This window comes from Taurulus bubalis (genome assembly GCF_910589615.1).
Source record: "Taurulus bubalis genome assembly, chromosome: 13".
NCBI classification, from domain to species: Eukaryota; Metazoa; Chordata; class Actinopteri; order Perciformes; family Cottidae; genus Taurulus; species Taurulus bubalis.
This window is the reverse complement of record NC_136601.1, coordinates 7,748,930-7,771,383: the sequence shown is the minus strand read 5'-3', so window position 1 is coordinate 7,771,383 and position 22,454 is coordinate 7,748,930. Positions and strand designations below refer to the sequence as shown.

Here is a 22,454-nt window from a genome sequence, read left to right as displayed (position 1 = left end):
GAGTTTGTGCCACATTTTATTTCATGTATATCAATCATTTATTCTGATGTCTTGTTACCTGGATCACACAGATCGTAATCAGCAGAGATCTTTCTACGTGAAACAAAGTCCGGACACTGAGTCGGTCCAGCCGGGCGGCTCAGTGACTCTCCAGTGTTCACTTCTCTCCAAGAACAAAGAAAACAGAGTCCAGTGTCCAGGTGAAGACCGTGTGCACTGGTTCAGATCTGGATCAGGAGAATCTCATCCAGGCTTCATTCACACTCACAGGGATACACAAGAAGAAAGAAGTTGTGACTACAGTCTGTCCAAAACTATACACAACTCCTCTGATGCTGGGACTTACTACTGTGCTGTGGCCACATGTGGAGAGATCCTGTTTGGTGAAGGAACCAAAGTGGACACAAGTACATTTTAAAGTCTTAAAATAGTCAAATAGTGAATACTTTTTTAACATTAAAGCTAGTAAGATTTTGATGAAATACTTATGCATAAAATGCATTTAACACTTTGTTTATTCATGGTTGCTTCACTAAATATATATGTAGCATCTTTAACCCTCCCGTTGTCCTCAGCGACAAAATGACCCTGGTGCAAGTGTATGTGTACGTGTCAATATCGCTCCCGTTGTCTTGGGGTCAAAATGATTCCACGAACGTGTGTGTATGTACAGTCATATGTATCTATGTATGTGTATATATGCAGCCCGTTGTCCTGGGGGGTCAGATTGACCCACGTACGAGCCAACGTCTCCCCAGCCCTCACTCCCGTCCCGGGGTTGGGTGGGTCAGGTTGACCCGCGTACGATAGATCCTCCCGCTGTCCCCTGGGGCAAAAAGACCCGTGTACTCGGAAAGTGGTTGTAACTGTATGTATTTTAGAGGTGTGTCATAACATTGGGGTGTGTTTAAATATTTGTATATATAGGGGTCCGTGACCTATGTTATTTCATTCACTTCTGGACCTTCTGACTGCTGCTGCTGTTTTGTACGAGTTCCTTTGGATGTCGTCTCCCGCTTATCTGGAAAAGACCCCAACGGGCAGTGCGATTGGTATGTCTGCAGGCCGAAGACCTGCCGATACAGGTGTGAAAGCGCCCGTGGCCAAGAGACGCCAGACGGGTCTCTCGTCACCGGCTTAGGAGGCCGGAACTGCACAGCCGTCACAGCAGAGCTGCCCCTCATCTCTGCCCCCATTTCAGCAGAGCTCCCCTTCGTCACCGGCTCAGGAGTGCGGGACCGCACCTCCGTCGCCGGCCTCATCTCAGCAGAGCACAGCCTCAACCGCATCAGCGTCTAGCGAGGATAGAGACGAGGATATCGGGTTTGCCAGCGACGAGGGCCTTTAAGGGCCTGTAGCCAAAGGTGGCAACTATACAACAGCAGTCTTCTCGTCAGCATTCCGAAAGGGTGTTCACATCAGCGTGCTACATTTCCTGAACAAGGTCATGACTACTTACCGCAAGGAGGTCTGCAATGGGTGTCAGACTGCTCATGGCAGTCAGAAGCAGCATCCTTGTTTGTGGCCTATAGAGGATGGTTTTAATAGGGAGCACTTCAAACAACTGAGGCAACGTGTGTGCAACGCTGGTTTTGTGCCCGCCATCAGTCTCTATCTGGGGTATAATGGGGTCCATGCCACCTACGATCGCATCCGAGGAGCTGCAGAAATGTTCATGCACGGTCTGAGATGTGTTGACGCTGTTGACATCCGTGACCTCTATCATGGCATGCTCGACGACAAACCTGATAAATTCGACACACTGAAAATGGTTGAAAAATGCTGGGAGGAGAAATGTATGCATTGATGTGTTTTGTGCAACAGTAAGAAACAAAATAAAAGATGTTGTAACAGTGACAGCTGTGATCATTCGTACACCATCACTAGCCCAAGTCAAAAAATTCTCATTAGATATCAAGATATGAAAGCTTCGCACGCAAAAAAAAAAAAAAAGCAACCAATGATCACAGAACACAGTTGTATTTTTTTTTTTTTTTAAACCTTGGTTTATTTTATTTAGTCATCACTTCCAGTGTTAAAAGCAACGGCACGTGCATACACATATTAGGCACGGGGTCAGGAGTTTAAATTCAGGCGGCCGAGAGTATGCAAAGATATTGCCCAGCCCACGAGCCCCGTCTGTGCTCTTCAGGACCACGGACAGCTGTGTGTGTGTGTGTGTGTGTGTGTGTGTGTGTGTGTGTGTGTGTGTGTGTGTGTGTGTGTGTGTGTGTGTGTGTGTGTGAAGATAATACATACTAACTAAAACTGTCTGGTGCCCAGTGTTTAGATATTGTCCGGACCCGGTCTCCAGTTGTGTGCTGCTGATGGTGGCCTCTCCACCACTCTCAAGTCATCATGACAGCGCGGCGATTCACCAGAGGTCAGCTTGTCGAAATGTTGGTCGGCCCAGTGCGTGATGCGTCACCGTCATCAGAGGAGCCTGTTTCTCACGCCGGCCGTAGAAAGAATCGTCCTGGACATGACCAATCTGGAGGGCTCGCGAAAATACGGCGACGACTGGAAAGGGATGGACGACACCGACCTGCGCGCCTACATGGGACTGCTGATCTTGGCGAGCGTGTACAGGTCCCGGGGCGAGGCCGCAGCCAGTCTGTGGGACGCCGAGAGCGGCAGGGCCATATTCCGTGCCATGATGTCACTCAAAAGTTTTCACACGTACTCCAGACTGCTGCGCTTCGACGACCGCGAGACGAGAGCCGCGAGACTGACAAACTGGCAGCCGTGAGAGAGCTCTGGGACGCCTGGGCGGACAATGATAACGATAATAATAATCTGTCTCCTTTCTCTCCTCCGCTCTCATGACCTCTGCTCTTCTCTCATGACCTCTGCTCTTCTCTCATGACCTCTCATCTCATCTCGTGACCTGCTGCTCTGCTACGCTCTCCTCGCTCCTCTCCTCTCCGCAAACAGGCCGCTGTCCTTTCCGTCAGTACATGCCCAGCAAGCCGGCGAAATACGGGATCAAGTCGTGGGTCGCCTGCGACGGCAGATCCAGCTGGAAGATGCAAGTCTACACCGATAAGCCGAACGGCAGACGCCCAGAGAAGAACCTGGGGTTGCGGGTCGTGCTCGACGTGACTGAGGGACTGAGGGACTAAGGGACTAAGGGGGCGCAACGTCACGTGCGACAATTTCTTCACCACCTACTTGCGCGGCGTCTCCTGCTCAGGAACAACACTGTGGTCGGCACGGTTCGGAAAAACAGACTAGAGCTCCTGGCTGCGCTTCTCGCGTCCAAACAGAGAAGCACGAGACACGCAGAGGGCGTCGTCAGCGATCGCCCGGACGCCAAGCCCGTCATCGTCCTGGACTACAACCGCAACAAAGGCGGCTTGGACAACCTCGACAAGGTGACCGGCACGTACAGCTGCCGAAGGATGACCGCGCGCTGGCCACTGGTAATTGAACTGAAAGACTAGAGATTCTGAAAAATCGGGAGATCTTTCTTTGTTTGTTTTTTGTCACTAACAAATAAAGACGTACGAAAGCAATGTTCGGTCACTGTTTATTTTTTATTATTGATGTTCTAAAAAAATAAAAAAAACTTGCCACACTTGCCAGGCCTGTGCCATCTTGTAAAACAAAATGGCCGATTATCAGACAGGTTCCTCGCCGAGGTCCTAAAAGGTTGAGATCGGCACCGCTGGAACCGCGATGGCCGTATTAGTCGGGGCGGCCAACTTTCAAGTCTCCCTGGCCTTTAGCTAAAAGTTGACTACCACACCATCAAGCTCTGGCTCAGACTCGTCCTGAATGAATGACAAAGAGATACTAATCACAAACTAACACATGGAACAGAACAGATTACATATAATGTATATTTCTTTAACCAAGTCCCATTGAAAACTAATACCTATTTTACAAGGGAGACCTGAGTCTCATTGTAAGAGGTGAAAAACATAAGATCCATGTTCATCCGTGTAAACAGTTAATCAAAATACTAATATCTTATCACACAAATCAACCAAATTACCAGAGAATCTAAGTGGTGTGAGATAGACTGAAACCAAGCCATAGGACATTTACGGGAAAATGTTTAACTGAACATCTTATCGCTTGCCAATACAGTTCCTTTGTAGTGAGGAGAAAGAACACAGACCATACACGAAAACTGTATGGTTAGACTAAACAAAGGTAAGTCCTAAAATATATTAGTATGTTGATGAACTGTTTACATAATACACAGTAGAATCTGGTAGTGATTTAAGGAGACTGACTGTGCAGGCTCTGAATAATCCAGAAACGTCCTCGCGCAGATACACAGGAAGGGCGTGGAGAACAGTGGTGCGCTTGGTGTGGATGTCATGGATTTCCTATTCAGATAAAAAACAGAATTGTACATACTGAAGAGTTTACTGAACAAAGCTGATTTTAAACAGTCCAATCAGAACATATGTCCACAAATAACCCGTTCACATCTTTAATGCAATCAGACAAATGGAAAACACAAAGGTCTAATTGCAAAATGTACTCATTTTTAGACAAATCTTTCTTTTTTTGCAAGCCAATACAAAATGAAGTAAAATATGATCTGTGCAGTGCCAAAGGTTAAATATCAATTAGGAAGATGGTATTTATGAACAGACCACATTCACGAATTGTTGATTTGAATACGGCAAAAAAAAAATGTTTTGGTCAAACAGGCAAGTAGAATAAAAGATGATAAGTGGGTGTGCGTATGATTTAGGGTTACCACACTAAAACATTGTCTGAGAGAAATACACATATTTTAAGTTGAGAGAGAGAGAGAGAGAGAGAGAGAGAGAGAGAGAGAGCTGGAATAAGAATAATTCACATTCATTGGATTACCTGGTTTATTTATCACATCTCCAGTTATCTTCCCTAACTTCTTAAAACTGAGAGATGCAAAGGCATAAACTGATCTGAAACTGAACAATTAAAAGCATTTAAAGAGTGTTGGTGGCATATCTGAACATTTGATTTATGCAGCTTACATGCAAGTCTCAATATCACCACCGTAAATTAATAGTTATTTAGGATGTACCATGCAGGGTAATAACAATGTGCTTTTTTATTTGCCACGGTATACATGTCTTGAATAACTTACTTAGCTTGACAAAACCTGTTTTCTGAAGCTTGGTGGCGTTAGCTCAGAACAATAGCCTAATCTTTATCTGCAACTGTGCAGAAATTCCAGGTTTACATGCCAGAGATGCGAGTGACGGCAAGCTTGATGCAGAAACACCGGGCGCTACTCCAGGACCAGCCGAGAAGCACGGGACACCAGTATTTGACTTAACTAGCTTGTTTGACTGAAAAGAAGACCGTGGTTTCAAGTCCGAGATGCACCGTTCGGTTACGTTAGCTAGCGTACATTCGTTAGCCGCCTTTTTCTCAGTCGAACAAGCTACTGGAAGACTGTCCCCCGGGCTCCTCGGCTGGGTCTGATATGCACCTCAAAGTAACGTTAGCTAGCGCTAACCTACGTTCGTTAGCTAGAGTACGTTAGCACGTACATTAGCACGTAACAGTTACTACGTTAGCTAGCGCTAACCTACGTTCGTTAGCTAGAGTACGTTAGCACGTACATTAGCACGTAACAGTTACTACGTTAGCTAGCGCTAACCTACGTTCGTTAGCTAGAGTACGTTAGCACGTACATTAGCACGTAACAGTTACTACGTTAGCTAGCGCTAACCTACGTTCGTTAGCTAGAGTACGTTAGCACGTACATTAGCACGTAACAGTTACTACGGTAGCTGCCACTTGCATCTCTGAGTTCAAACCAGCCATCGCTGAAGTAGAGAGACAGACACAGGCAGAGAAGACTGAAGTCTCAGTAAGTGGAGCAGACGTAGTAATGTCACTCGCAAAGCAAAGTCTGGATTTTTTTTAAATTAAATTATTGTTTGACTTTTTCGAGGTTTGGCAACTGGCTGATTGTAACATAATTTAACTTCACACATTACATATATCAACTTATAAACACGTATGATTTCACGTTTGTATTAAACTAACTAATTTAGCTCTTAAAGGGGCAGTGCACACAACAGTAAAAAGATGCATCCTCTTGTGCTATTTATTAATCTAGATTGTGTTGGTGTGAGTTGCCTATAGTTTTGCAGATATTGGCCATAATGATGTCTGCTAGTTCTACATGAAGCTGCTCATAACAAGCCTTGCGTCATTCCGTTGATTTAAACTTACATGCACATCGATGAAGATCACCGGCAGAACGTCCGCGCACGTTTTCTGCAACACAACAAACACGCGTCGTTACAGGAGCACCGGAGCGGCACGGAGACGCGCGGGGCCGCGCACGGCGGCGCGCTTACCGTGCGTGGGGACGCGTGGATCACCTCCCGAGCGCCCTGGAGTAGCAGGTCGGGTGCGCGCAGTCCGACGGGCACGCGAAGATGAAGAAGCACAAGAGGGTCGCGAGTTCGAGCCTCATGATTGACAGCAGGCTGATCAGGAGGACCGCTCAGGACCAGCGGGGCTTAAGTAGTGAAGAGGAGGAAAAGGAGAGGAAGAGGAGGAGGGCGATGACGTGGAGGCTGAGGAAGCTCTGGCTCCTGAGCCAAATGTCGCAACCTTTGCTTTCTCAAATGCACATTTTGAAATAGTTTATACCAGATATCATAATGTCACAATGTGTTTGATTTACAGTCATGAGCTTCATCAATAATAAAAATAATATAATATATGTATTAATAATGTATTACATTATATATTACATTTATATATATAAATATATAATAATATATGTATTAATAAAATTAATTTTAAAAAAAAAATTAAATTTTTTTTTGAACTGTTCTTCTTTGGGACAGGGGAGTCTAACCTAACCCGTTGATTCATACCACCATCCATCCATCCAAGGTATCGTTGATTTATACCACCATCCATGCACCCACCATCCATCCATCCAAGGTATCTCATTGATTTATACCACCATCCATGCACCCACCATCCATCCATCCATCCAAGGTATCTCATTGATTGATACCAACATCCATCCAAGGTATCTCGTTGATTTATACCACCATCCATCCTAACTCGACCCCAACTACCCATCGGTATATCCGTGCACATGCACCTTTACACGGATGTACTGATGCGCGCGCCCCATAGTTCACAGTTCTTCTTAGAGACATTACAGTACTGACAGTCTCTAAGTTTGTGGGAGGAAACCTTGACGGAAACCCACCTGACACGAGAAGCTAGTGCAAGCTTCGCTATGCGCGACCAAGCCGGAGGCGAACCCGGGTCTCGTAGCATGGTCTCGCGTAGGGATGTTAGGGTAACCAGTACTTAACCCCCACACCATCGTGTCAGCCAATAATGTAGATACATCATGTCGTATTTATATTGTAGTATTGGTCTTTTTTTATTTTTATAAGTTATACTAGCAGACGGAATAAAACTAGCAGACGGAATAAACACAGTTGTAAGACAATTGTGAAAAACAACAACTTAAATATCCCAATGAGCGTCGAAACCCAGGGCGACGTGACGCGTCGGTCCTGTACCACGTGACCAAGCCGCTGTTCTGACTTCCGGAAACATGACAAACGCACGGAGAAAGAGAGAGAGGACGTTTATCCTCAGAGAGCGAGAGAAAGAGGGAGGCGAAGAAGAAGAGAGCGAGAGAAAGATGGAGGTGAAGAAGAAAAGAGCGAGAGAAAGACGGAGGTGAAGAAGAAGAGAGCGAGAGAAAGAGGGAGGTGAAGAAGAAAAGAGCGAGAGAAAGACGGAGGTGAAGAAGAAGAAAAGAGCTTCGAGCTCCGCCTGCAACGGCAAAAACATCCGGGTTACAACCGGCCGCGACTGTGATTAAGTTTGAAGTGAATTCATGCAGCGAGGGTTTATCTTTTGCTTAAACGTTACAATAACAATAAAACAACAACAACAACAACAACAAATGGTTGTACCGTAGTGTGCACGAGACGGGAAGCACTTTAATGCTTCCCGCTTTAGTCCTTCTCTTCAACCAGCAGCGGTGCAGCATCTCTTGGAGGCGCGATACGGGATCTGGGGAGGAGCTTCTCCAGGTCTCCAGGCTGGTCACACTGGAAGAATCTGCTCTTTTACACCCTTAAGCAGAGACATTTTCTAACCTCAGCATACTTTTTATAAATGTAAATCCAAACTCTGAAAACGAACTACAATTACAGTTTCATGCTAAATTTGTGATAAAAAGCACACGATATTTCCTGAGTTCTGTAGAGAACTGATTGCCTTAGTTGAGTTTTTTTAGTGGGAAGCATTAGAAGAGTTGGAGTGAATGTATAACTGTAAAGCACATAACTGAAAATATAAAGCCACATTGATATATGACAAGCAGTTCCTAGTGTGCTCGCACTTTTTGAAGATTTGCTTTCATCAGCAGAAGCGTCGAGGTCCGCCCGTAATCATGACAAGTCGACAGTGGCTCAATCAACTGACCTGGTAAATATGTTTATCACCTTGATACCTAGAGTCAGAACTGTTATTCTGACTCTAGTCCTCTGGTTTTTCTTTCTTGCATTGATTCACATAGTTTACATATTTATATATATATATATATTTTTTTTTTTTCTTCTTGAGTTTTAGGTTGTCAATAAAACCTACAGTGGAACAAAACTATGACGTTTTTTGTATTTTCAATTCATAAGCGTCAACGTTCACCCTTGCTACATGTAATGTTTGGCCATTGGTACTCAATACATGATCAGATGCTGCACCGTGCAGCCTGATGATACCCCGTCTATTCTAGGCTTGGTTGTGATTAACTGTTCTTCATATTTCAGTCCTAATCTAAAGAAAATGTATTATTAATAGACAGTTATTATTTGCAGGATGGTGACAGAGATGCAGTTAACTATGCAGCACTGAAGTTCTCCACAAGAAAAGAGAGTCTCGAACAGACTGTGTGTACTCTGCTGTGCGAGCAGACTGCCACACACAGCGCCACCTGTAGGCAGAGGCCTGCATGTGACCTGAACCCCACCAGTCTTCAGAGAGTTGGACTTTACTCAGCTTTGCATGTTCTGTGTATCTGCATCTTGTGACAAATGTCAGCGCGCTAGAGTGTGACTGGTTGTACAGGCATTAGTGTGTGACTGAGAAAAGCTTAAATTGAAATAAAACTTTTTGCACATCAGTGCCATATCCATTGAAACATTATATTTCTTCCAATGTTTCTCTTTCCAACAGACATCCCACAATTTCCATAGAAAAGGATATAAAGTGGCTGCAAATCACTCTAAATCTACTTGCTCTATTTTTTTTCACCAAAATGAAAGCCATGCAGATATTTCCTTGTTCCCTTTAGTGCCCCCTACAGGAAATCCTGCTCTTCACACCCAGCCCTCTGAGTTACTGTGAACTGAGTTAGTTGACAGTAGCTCCACTACTAACCACTATGGTCTATTATTGATTTACCAGTATAAATGGTTGGTAAATAACATTATATTATAGTTAAATGTGGCTCTTACACATTGTGGTGTATGGTGATCTTATAGGAGAAGACCAAGCTTATTTTAGTCACCAACTTGGTTTGCTAAAATTCTCAAGAATGTTAACAATTTCATAACATCGACAATAGGGAAGAAGTAGAAATGCATACACTATTAATATCTTTATTATATGTATATACAAACTAAATATAAATGTATTTGTGGTCTCTTTTTGTAGACAAAAATAGCTACATGACAACGCCACAGATTTAACTTTTTATATTCTTGTTATTGTCATTATGACTGCAGGAGCATTTCCTGTCATGCATTTGATCAACCAGCACTATAACAGTAATGATGAAAACAATTAAACACTCCAGTTGGGACTTCACATGGTCACATTACACATTAAATGTCACCCACATCATAGTTAGAATTAAATAACACTTATCCGTGTGACGCATCATAGATGGATGACAGGCCTCCGACCATGTAATCTTATTACTGTCTACTGAATTTACATGTAAGCATGAGACCAAAACGTTAAAGCAAGATTATCAGCTATCACATTTGGTAACAGCTGATCTCAAACAGTTCCCTCAACATGCTAATCCAACCCGAAAGCCTTGACAGCAGCATAGATCCTCTCTCTCTCTGCTGCTTTGGCGTCACTCCTTCCCTCACTGGCAGATTTCATCACATTGAAGACGACAGTAGAATACATCCACGCGTCTTCATATCTCTGAAGAAATGTATTGCAAATTATGTGAGATGACAAATCCAATTAAGATACATTGTAAGTATTTTTGGATAAGTTGATCTTACCTTTAAATTCCTTTTTGCAATATTTTCTAGAAGGGAGACAGCAGCTACAATATGAAATAAAAAGAGATTAAAATAAATATAGATAAATATGCACTTTTTGTTACAACACTAATGATACAATATGAATACATATATACGTGTGTGTAATATAACTTATATTACCTTCATTATTGCAATAATCACACTTGTTTTTCTTGATGGAGTAAATGAGGACGACTGCGACATTCACACTTATAGCGAGGACGGCACACGGCAGGAGCAGAAATATATTCTCACTAAGGGACCACAAGCCGGTTTCTGAAACATGAAAACAAAACAATGACTTTTAGTAAACCTAAATTAAAATGTAATTCCTCCAAAGAGAATTTTACTTGTCACAAATATTTGCTTACAAACAACCTGTATGGATGTTATTTTACTTCTGATCAAGACTAAACACTCTAAAATGCAATTTGTTTTCATTAAACTAATTTACTACACTTAATTGTCAGTAGGTTGGTCATTAATATCTAATGCACTGCAAAACATTGTTAAAACACACAGAACTGTATTTCCTGTCATTGTGTCATTAAGATTGGAAGATACCAAATATGACAGAAAATGATGCCCAAGACATCTAGAATATCTCCATTTGATTGAATGGTGTAGCCATAAAAATACAGTATATCATGCTGTCAAAGAGTGTATGATATTTTTCAAACTTAAAGGCACTTTTTGTGGCAATAAAAAAGAAAAAGTTGGTATAAAAGAAAAATGAAAGTTACCTTTAATGTTCAGTTTTGTTCCATTTCCAAATAGTATCTCCCCGCATGTGACTACAGCACAGTAGTAAGTTCCAGCATCAGAGGAGCTGACGTTTTTGGAGAAGCGATAAACACAACTCCTCCGAGTGTCAGTTCTCTTCTCACATTCATCGTGTCTAATTCCACCACTGTAGATGATGTTTGGAGGAGATTTATCTGATCTGACTCCAAACCAGTGCACACTGTATTCACCTGGACAGGCCTTATTCTCAAAGGCAGGGAGGACCGAACACTGGAAAGTCACGGACTCTCCCAGATGAACTGGATCAGATACGGTCGGCCACTGAACGACAGCAGAGTCGCTCATGCTCCGAGTGTTTCCTACAAAATACAACAGTGGAACATATGACACGTCGTCTGCATCGTCTTAATTTTCGAAGAAGAGTTGAACCATGAAAAACCTAAATGTCAAAATGTCTGATATTTGTGATTTTACACATTACTGACAATTCAGAGACATGCATTACCTTCGAAAGACAAATATGTGCCACACCACTGATCCTTACTCCAGGTACTAGTGACTGCACAGTGATACAGTGCCTCATCTTCTTCGACTGTCTTCAAAATGATCAGAGTGCTCATGGTTTCTGTATTGTTTGCATAAAGTTGTGAGGGGTGAAACCCCTGTTCAAATGTAGGTTGTTTGGTGCTTTTCATCAGTGTCGTGATTAAAGTAAGAGAATCACCAATTTTCTGCCTGTACCACTTGACTTGTGTATTGCTATACTGCGAATTAACGAAAACACATGTGAAGGTTGCAGGTCCACCAAGTTGAACTTTGGTCACCAAGATTTCTGCATCTGTATTAAAAGACAATGGAGTGTATGTATTAATATGAATAACGTATTTGTAGAAAATTAAAATAGAACAAACTATGTATTACGTGCATTTAATATACACACATTGACTTTTGAAACTACAACTAGAAATATAAAGTTGGTTTAGGTTTGTATTACGTATTACCTGAGAAAGGTGGCCATCATTTGTTTACTACAAATAAATAATTAAAAAAAAGAAACCTTTCCCCTACAAAATACTCATAATAAATAGTTTGAACAGAGTAGGATAGCACTTACATCCTTGATGGAGCAGAAGCAGAGAAATGCATAAAAAGATCATCCTGATGTTGTCTCGTTAGGATCTCCGTTGGGTTTTCACAGAGTAAAGGTGATGATATGAGACGGTGGTGACGGATCAGAGTCACAGAAGGGAGGTTTCAAAACTATATTTCCTGTCACAAAGTCTTAAAGTTGCACTTTGGGCGTTTTGTGGTTTGTTTGAATAGAGGAAAGGAATGCCAAACTGCAGCACAACCATTTTTCATAGCATCATTTTTTTTAGATGATTTAGGATATTAACTTGGTTTCGACAACGTTTCTGTAAAAAGTGAAAACGTCAACCTGCTGACTAAATGAAAAGGGATCACTATCTTTAGGACAATACATATCTACACCACATGTTATATAGCATGTACATAGTTGTCAGAACAGCCAAATAAGACATGTCAACCTGATGGTTGAAAAAGATAGCAAGAGAGATCAGGCCGTCACCAAAGTCATTGAGGTCTTTTTCACAGGCCAACTTTTAGGCCGTTTTAAGAGACCTCTGGTGTGGTCCTTTTGGGCAGTTGTGATTGCAGTAATTGTGCTCTGGTGCAGACCACAACAACTGCTTTAAGACCGCTTACCAGAGATGGCCTTGGACCGTTTCCAAGCGAACCCTATTGCAGTTTAATTACAGTGAGAATCCGACCAAGTTGCAGGAAGTGAACCAAAACACAGGCTGCCTGCGTGGACATTTGTTGAGATGGACACAGGTCAACTCTGATAACGTGAGCGGCAGCAGACTGACTGGGACTTCTGCAGACGTCTGATGGACATCTGGGCCAAAGAGAACAGACAGAATGTGACCGAGGCAACAAGAAATTCACTTCTTCCTCCACGCTCCTCATGAACATGTTTTTATTTGGTCTGCTTCACTTTGGGCAAATTGAAACTGAACCAGACTAAAAATTAAATGAACCAAAAGAATCAATTCTACTAAGCCAAACAGGTGAAGGCTTGTGAAAGCCCGAAGAGTAACCCTCCAGATGGATGTCTGTACCAAATCTCTCAGCCTGGACAGAAGTTTCATGTCTCTCAGTATGATGGGGAAATAGCTGCTCTCAAAGGCCAAGTGTGGTTGCTTCTTCAACCACTTTCAGGAAGGAAATGGTTGCATGTATGACATGGGGAAAAAGCCACAGTTTTAAGCCATTTGTGTTTTCTGAGAAATACCCAGACTCAAACTGATAAATGTTACCCTGGTTACCAAATGATCCTAAATAATCAGACATATTTCATAGTTTCATATTTGTGTCAAAACTGTGACAGTACTGTCAATCTGGTGGACGAACCATTTGGCCTCTTCAACACATGAACCACATTTGACTTCAACTTATTTTCTCTTATACAATTTGGAAAGGAAGGAGACAGTCCATTTCTTAGTGTTGAAAGTTTTCTGACATCGACCTCTTGTGGTTGTGCAAACCATGACTGCCAGTGCTCAGCTGCAGAGGCATCCTATTGTAGTTGTAGCAGATGCAATAATCAACTATTGCAGTAGATGGTTGGACACACGTTGACTGTAACAAACACAAAAAACTTGAATATAAACTGTCTATGTAAGAGCTTAACATTTTGACTACGTACAAACAGACAGGTCTATAAGAAAAAAACTACTTACAGAAATAAAATAAAAATGATGAGACAAAGGTATCTGGTTAAATAAATATTTTTTATATAGATATTTTTCTTATAATATAACATAATGTTGCTTTATATGCCACTTAATGTCACACTCAAGCATTAATTACCTTTGTGTACATGTTGCTGTTCCTTTCCAAAAACCCTGACATCAGAGTAGATGCTCTCTTCCTCGACTTCAGCTCTCCTTAAACTCCTGCTAGCTTTCCATCTGGTGAAGTTTGTTACGGAATAAACCAACTAGTCTTCATCTGCCTGAAGAAACACATGGCAAAATATTGTTGTATTATTAGGTTTAACATAAATGTACCAACAAAACATCTCAGCTTTAAAATGACTAACCTGCTGATCAGCGGTTGTTGTCGCGGCATTTGTTTGCAGACCAGCAGCTAGATAACAACATGATGCACCATGAATAACAATCGGTATGTGCAGCACTGATTTCATTTTATTTTGAAAATGAAATGGTAGAATGTGTAAAATGTACTAAATCAACCCAAATATAACATGTTATAGTACTGAATGTAAGAGACAGCACACAGTTCAAAGCTGCAGTTGGAACTTGAATGTTGGGTAAGCACAAGATGAATATTTCTTAATTTACCTTTGACTCTCAAGAAGGTTTTATTCAAAAAGTTAACTGCTTGTTGACAGCAGCAAAATGCAGCATCACTCAGCTCTGCTTTGGTAATATGTTGAACAAATGTTCCAGGCCTTTGTTTTGCTGTAATGCGATGAGTATGAAAAACATTGGCATTATCAAAAGTATAGGTGGATGCTAAGATTTCCGGGAAGTTTCCAGCAACAAGTCTGGTCACATCTTCTCCAACACTAACGGTCTTTGTCGCAAAGCTGTGGTGCTCTGTTCATCCTGAAAAACAAATAGCATGTGATATAATTACACCAAAGTCCCCATAAGAAGGTGTCAATAATTGAAACATAACAGAAGTGAAACTGTATTTTGTACGCATACTTACGCCCAATTGGGAACACGAACGCTACACAAAATATGATCAGCATTTTCTGGTTAATCCACTTGAAACAGCACATCATTTAGATCCCACTGCAGGATGTTTAGTCTTAATGTGACTATCGAATGGGAGGGAACAATCTCAGAACCATCTGATTGGTCCGTCATCACGTTGGTTTGTAGTTCATCACTGAAGTGGAAATGCTCACAACCAAGTCTTTACAATCTGCACACACGAGTGCTCCAGCAGTTTGGTTTTGATGTCACATGTCACACCCACGATTCATCTCTAAAATTAACTAGAGCAGAAGTGTGGTTTGAAAACTGTTTTCATCCTATATATAACCTAAACAGCAATTCATTTTTATACACCTGCTTTGCATTTCTAAATCATTCAGAGCACAACTTCTGCGGTTACTCTCTTCTGTGGTATCATGAAAAAGTTCTCCAAACCTTTGAAGTGATGAATATGACCACATTTTCAATGAATTTGGATTTCAGGGCCTGAGGATCCTCTTCCAATAGCCGTGCAACATCTGTGTTGCGAAATGCTCTGGCATCATGCCAACTACCTATAGGGTGACAGACATTTACGTGACAGAAGCACTGTTCACTGTCACAGAATCTGGTGAGGATGATGGAATATAATTTTGGTTTTGTTATAATAGGCTATGGGATTGTTGCAATGCGGTTAAACAATGGGAATGTGACATCCATCGACAGCACAGACTGTATTCAGAAACCCAGCCGTTTGAAAGTGTAACTGGGACGTGTGAAGTGCTTCCCCTTTAGGCCACAAGATGCGATGGGACAGATGTGTAGCAACCAGGGAACAGAAATGGTGGAGATGTGTTAAAAGTGTAGATTTTGAAATGTTGAATCTGTCTGCCATACCCCGATATGACTCCTGGTTAGACAGAGTCCACAGACAGGCGAGAACACTGTTTGACAGGTAGTTTGGTTTTCTGTCTATTCATGTAGTGCGGTCCCAGTGTGGTTATAACGTCCTAGTTAGGAAAGAAGAGTCAAACTGACATGCACATATCAGAGATTATACTTTGGCCATTGAAATAAAATGCTGAAGATAAGCCTACTTCAACTTATCCTTTTGAGAGTCTGAAATGACATTGGAGGTCAGTGACACTGTACAGAGGAACAACCTCCTCAACTAAATGCAGTATTCACCACAATGCCATCCTTTTTATGAAATAATAAAAATACTACTTGTTTTAAATTACGTGATAATTACATTCTTTGATTATTCCACTGTTTTTAGTTTTATAATTTGCCTTATGTTTACATGCGAAATTATTGCATGATTATTTGAGGGCACAGAGCATTATTTTGGTTCATTTATTTTATGTTACTGCTGTATGTGGATGTTTTGAGCACCATTAGTGATATAAAAGTTAAATAAATAGCGTGTTATATGAGAAAATGTAAATGTCAGACAAAAATCCTAAACGCTCCATTTGGAGATTCGAGTGAATTGTCTGTACAAATATATTTTTAATGTTCTACTTCACTTTATCAAAGTCAAACTTTGCGGAGACTTTTAACATATTGTAGAAGTTTAAAGAAGTTTGCTGGGTAATTTTAAAGAAGTTTTTTTTTTATTTTATTTTTTCCCTTTTCTTTCTGTGTTTTGTCTTCATTAACTTTGAACCAGTAACACATATACTGCTATATACACATCTTAACTAATCTCACAAGTGTTTTCTTTATTTTAGCACTTTAAATTAAAATAGCCCTTGTTGAGGCGAAAACACAGTTTCAGTTTGGATAAAACCTTCGCAATTATTTCGAAAAGCGGCTTGTTAATAAGAGGTTAAAGAAAATGTTTTTGTTGGAAATTAAGAAAAGTACATAATTTGAAAGTTGCAGAATGCTTGCTCTGTCAGTAAAAGTATCCACTGTGGATAGAAAAATTAAGAAAATAATCACAATCAGAGTTTCACTTTTACACCAAAGAAAACTGAAAGATGAGCTTTTTATTCACTATGAGTCAGGTTATGTTTTTGACAACTGTCATCTTGTCAACTGTCAAAGCAAAGAGGATCCTTACAAGCGAAATGCAGGTTTCATGTATCAAACACTGAATTATTCCATTTAGACAACAGGTAAAATAGTGAAAACTCATGAAACTGCGAGGTGTGCAGTTTAATTCCCACGGGGAAAGTTGTGATAAAATAAATAAACTGCATGTTACTTACGTACTTACTTTTGAGTAAAGCAACGTTCTGTGTTTTATTGAGTATTTTTGTTTCTCTATAGTTGCATGTGTAGCATTGCATTTGTATGTGCTAATTGTATCTCCCATGTTGACATTGGTAGTTACTTTCTGGCCTTCCAACGTGAGAATCAGTGATGTTAACACACTATTAAACACAAATAGTTCCCTCTCTCTCGCTTTACTCTGCTGCCATCTTCTGGTACAGGGTCATTCACACTCATCACAAAATGTTTGTTGACTGGTTCAATTTCTGTTTTATGGACTGCAAACATTCATGTAATCTTAATATCACGAGGCATCTATGCTCAAACGATGGGGGTCTTAGTTAAGGCATCTGTTCAGCCACATGTCCCCCACATCACATTTGTGCAGGTGAATTGTTTAATGGAGGATACAGGCAATCTAAGTCAATTTATAAAATCAGTAAGTGTATAGCATGTCATGTTTACAACATTGCCTATTGAGATGATGAAATAGTTTGATTGAATCAGTGATGTAAGGGTTTGTGTTTAAGAAGATTTAGATTTCCTTTCAGTGTAAGTAAGTTGCATGCTGTTTCGCTGGAGGCAAACAAATTTATGTCATGTTTAGTATAGTAGTTTGGATGAAACACAACAAACAAGTCTCTTCCCCCCTGTTGACTCTGGCAGTTCCTTTCTGGACTTTGATGTATTTCATCATTTCATATGGCTGCCAAGATCAACATGTTTTTTGATCATGGTTCAGTTTCAGTTGTGGAGAAGCCTTGAACCCAGTAGACCGTAAACATTTTTTCTAATGATCAGGAAACAAATAATCCAGAATTTTAGCATGTGTAACAGTTCAGGGTTTGGTCTACAGGGAAGAGGGGGTCACATTCAGCGCAGAACTGGCAGAGCTGCTACAATTAAGAAGGCTTTAATTAGCAACGGACAGTCCTTTGTGTTTTTTTGGCTTGTTCTCCCCAAGTTTATTATATTTTAGCCTTCCCTTAGAAAAGTTATTATACAGTATTAAAAAAGATCAAAAAGTTGCAACAAAAAGTCTTTCATGTGTTAAATGGCTCATAGTGTTAAATGGCTCAAGGTGTTTTATCGGCAGAGGACCAATCCAGTCGCTGTATCAGGGCTATGCTTTTCTCATTACAACCAAACCAGTGGCTAGTGACTAATTTGAAAATCACAATACATGTGTATATCCGTGTATAAACATTTTTAACTGTGTTTGTAAATTGCGTACTAATGAGTTACTAATGAGTGTTCATGTTGGAACAATACTTTATAAATTATGAATTAAGTGTTTACTCATGCTTTACTAATGCTAAATAGTGTGTAGTTATTATAAAGTGCTACCGTATATCCTATTATTTCTAATGGAACATTAGAGTTAAGGGCACATTATTTTTTCACAAGCCTTTACAGTCGCCCCTATTTTAAAAGGGTCAATAACCAATGTAAACATTGGTGATCTTGTTTAAATGTTATTCACACCGACATTGACAATTATTGTAGATGATAGGTTTAAAAAACAGACATCTGTAAGCGGTCAAATGCATTTTATTGAACAAGAAACTGAAGCACAAAGATTTAGTCAGTTTTAACCGATTTGTATGTCTCCGTCATAGTGCACAGGATAGGTGTATGCACAATTGATTATAATGTAGCTGGTCGAAGCTCGACCGTAGTACTGACAATTTGGATAACTGGGGCTCCCGTTATTCAGTCTACAGACAATGATGTTGAAGGGTTGGTTGCTTATGGTCTTCCCCTGACCATGTGGCGATCCTCCGCGCTGACAGATGGCTCTGACCTGGCTGTTGGTGGCTTGGATGAAGGTATTGACCGGCTTACAAGTATTACTGTAGGTATCCTTGATATTTCTACTTTGTATCACACTGGTACATCCGCCGATCGTCATCAGCCCGTCCACATGCTGGTTTAAAAACTTGTAGTAACCGCCTGGCTGCGAGAGCACAGTAGCAAAAAGCAGCAGCAAACAAGCAAATTGGATCCTCATGATTCCCTGGTGTACAAAATATGGGAAAAATATCCTGTTAAGATACAGCAGCACAGGTGAGTATAGTGCAATATCAAAGCTATCATTATTATTTATATGTTCCATATGCAAATACATTTCACGAGACAGTTGGTGAAGTAGCATCACCACTTTTATAAAACTATTAAGAGCTGAAAACAACGAAAGCTATTTATCTCTTCAGTCCTATAATGTATTTATTTCAACCCATGAAGCTAACATGCAATACAGCCACTGGATAAAAGCCCTTCATGAACTCTTGTCAGCTGGATAATAAAGTAAGAGTAAGACCAAAAACAAACCTTTTAAGTTGGGAGAAACGTTTGAAAGTGATGTGTTCTTCCTTACTTCAGCCGTTTTATCTTGCAGCAGAAAAAAAGAGAAAAAAATTAATATTCCTTATATGAAAAAAAACAACGTTTTTAGTCAACAACTTTATCTTGCAAATATCTTGCTCTGTGTAATACAAACTATGTTTACCTGTATCAGGGACACATGAGCAGGGACAGTGAAGCCTGTGCAAACTGCAGAATCATTTATAAAATTTGTTTTGAACTTTGATGTCTTGGCACAACGACACAGTGGGATGGGAAATCACATGTCAAGCTTGGTAAATAGGCCAAAGAGGAACAATTTTGCAATAAGCAACAACACATCCTCTGGAGGTATTAAGCTTTCATTGTTAGACCGATGATACTCTATCAATCAAGCCAGATGAAACCAACCAGGTCGCTAAAATTCAAGCGTGTCCTAAAGACATAAAAACCTGGATGACCTTCCTGATGTCCAACCAGCTGAACCTTCTGCCCGTCCCACACACTCGCCTAAAGACCCGTGGTGACCGAGCCTTTGAGGCAGTAGCTCCTGGGCTCTGGAACGCTCTGCCTGCACCCCTACGGCTTGCTGTTTCGGTGCTTTAAAAAAACAACTTAAGACTCACCTGTTTATGCTGCCGTTAGTTTTAAAAACTTGATATGACCAGCTTTTTATCTGTTTTTATTTATTTATTTTTCACTATTTGTTTTACTGTGTTTTTTAAACTGTACCGCTTTTTGTGACCTCTTTTGTATATGAAATGTGCTTTATAAATACAATTATTATAATGATCATTATATGTTTAACTCAGACAAAACTGAAGTTATTTTACTTGGCCCAGAACACCTCAGAAATCAATTATCTGATGATATAGTTTCTCTTGATGGCATTGCCCATTTACCATTTACCACCGTAAAGAATCTCGGAGTTATCTTTGATCAGGACGTGTCCTTTAAAGAATCGATGACTTGTGCTTTATTTGATCAAATAGTTGAATAGATGTAGTTATATTATTAATTTTGGAAAAGCTTTGCAGTCGCCGAGCTTTACATGTTGAATTGATCAACCGCATTAAAATAAAGGAAATGTAGTCAATGCTCTAATCATACATGATGCTGATCAAAGAAAATTCAAAGAATAAATAACAATTTACAAAAACTCTGTAAAGACAACATACATATTCATATTAGTTTAAACCTTTCATTCTTTGGCTCATTTTCACAGAAGTTCATTTCATGTCCTGCCAGCAGAGTTTATGCCAGGAGGTCTTAGAATCCAGTTTGACAAAATAAGGAATATTTGTCAACCATAATCAGAAAAAAGTTAGGTTGGAAATTACTTAAAATCATTTAAAGAAGAAACAAATATAATTTGCAAGTTGCAGAATGTTTTCCTCAGTCAGTAACAGTGCGGGTAACCGTGGACAAACTAGGAAAAGAATCACAATCAGATGTTGGACATATAAGGTTTTACCGTTTTACTAAATATATATATATATATATATATATATATATATATATCTATATATATAAAAAAACAAACACACACACACACACACACACACACACATACCTTGAACAAATTATGTTGGAAATTATGTTATATAAATAATTAATTTCAGACAGACATGGAAGATTAGTATAGTTTCAATTGTAGTTTAATTTGAACATTCAACATAAGTATCAATTATCATCACTCACATATTCATGTTTTTTCAACCTAAGACCTGGAAAATGGAAATGACTGACCTAAAAGTTTGCTTCTATTGTCAAAAACAAATAACTAAGGTATTTGATTCTCTTCACAATGAAGAACTAAACCTTTAGAAGCAGGAAAAGGGAGGTTGAACACTGTTAAGAGACGTGTGCAAAAGAAAGAAGCTGAAAACATAATGGGAGCAAAGAATGAGAAAAGGACGGGCAAGAGTTGGTGATAATGAATGAAAATGGAGGAGACATCTTGGACAGAGACACCAGGACGTAAAGGCAGAGGAAAGCAGGGATGGGAGAGGAAACGTATGAAGAAAAGAAGTGAGGAGGAGGATCAGGTAGAAGGAAGAGAAGATGTGGGAAACTGTGACGTTGACAAAGATAATACTGATACGTCTCAAACACAGATTTATTTTTAGCTGTGAATTAACTGTAAAAGTGTGACAATACTTTGCACCTGTTGTCATTAAAGCAACAATGTATAAAGTAAACAATACAGTAGTAGTTACATTAAAGTCTTTTGCTATGCTTTTAATCATGTTAGTCATCTCTAGGCAGTTAAAAAGCGTACTGATGTTTTCTTTTGCAGCTGTGTTGTGGCGCCTCGGACCAAAACAGGGACTACTTCAGTGGGCAACTGAGCTTTTAATGTGGAGGTTTGCTGTGATCAGACTGGAGCACTCTGTCTTTTGGTCAACAACTGCAAGCCACTTTTTTTAAGTCTAACACTGTCAATGTGGAAATTTAAACATTAACACATTATCAAAAATCATTTTTTAAGCACATGCTCCGTGTGGATATATATGGGTTTGTCTGTCTGCAACAAACAATCAGACCTGCATTTTACAACGTTGTCATATAACACACTGAATGCATCACACTTTAACACTGTAAGAGAGAAAATAAAAAAAGATGGGTTCTTGTTGATGCTGCAATTTCACATTAAACATGAGGCTAATATCAACAAATAATTCATACCAAATGCACTTTGACACATTTATGGCTTCTCTTGTTTTTGACCCAATTGAACGGTTTCAGTTTCGACACACTTCATAGGGCCGGCACACACAACCTGATCAGGAGACACAAGTATTGATTTATCGCCAGCATCATTTTCTTTGGGAACTAAGAAAGGCCACTATATCATTTTGATTGTGTTGTCGTGGAGACGTTCAACATTCAGTAGCAGTGGTTTACAATATTGCAGCAACATTTTTGGATTTAAAAATAAGTACACCAAGGCACTTGAAGTTGTATAAATCAACAATTCCCATCAATCATTTTGCACATACTTATCTGTTAAGGCAAATATATTTGACTTTGGCATACCGGCTTTTCTCTCAATGATCTTCCTGCCCAGTCAGAAAATCATCAGATGTTGAGGATCCATCTAAAGAGCAACTGAAACGAGCTGAGC

General features: G+C 40.2%; 2 long non-coding RNA genes across 3 annotated transcripts; one reads left to right on the top strand and one right to left on the bottom strand.

The window, feature by feature from the left end:
• Nucleotides 1–3,523: 3,523 nt before the first annotated feature.
• Nucleotides 3,524–6,413, bottom strand: LOC306746117. 2 transcript variants are annotated; one of them, XR_013771124.1, is made up of 4 exons: nt 6,321–6,407; nt 6,193–6,237; nt 4,242–4,337; nt 3,524–3,773 (listed from the first exon to the last, which is right to left on the bottom strand). It is a non-coding gene; the product is annotated as an uncharacterized lncRNA (long non-coding RNA). The 2 variants fall into 2 exon arrangements; XR_013771123.1 differs by having other exon boundaries at nt 6,193–6,413.
• A 1,146-nt stretch (nt 6,414–7,559) lies between these two features.
• Nucleotides 7,560–9,071, top strand: LOC306745643. The gene is made up of 3 exons (XR_013771116.1): nt 7,560–7,744; nt 8,378–8,436; nt 8,826–9,071. It is a non-coding gene; the product is annotated as an uncharacterized lncRNA (long non-coding RNA).
• Nucleotides 9,072–22,454: the final 13,383 nt, after the last annotated feature.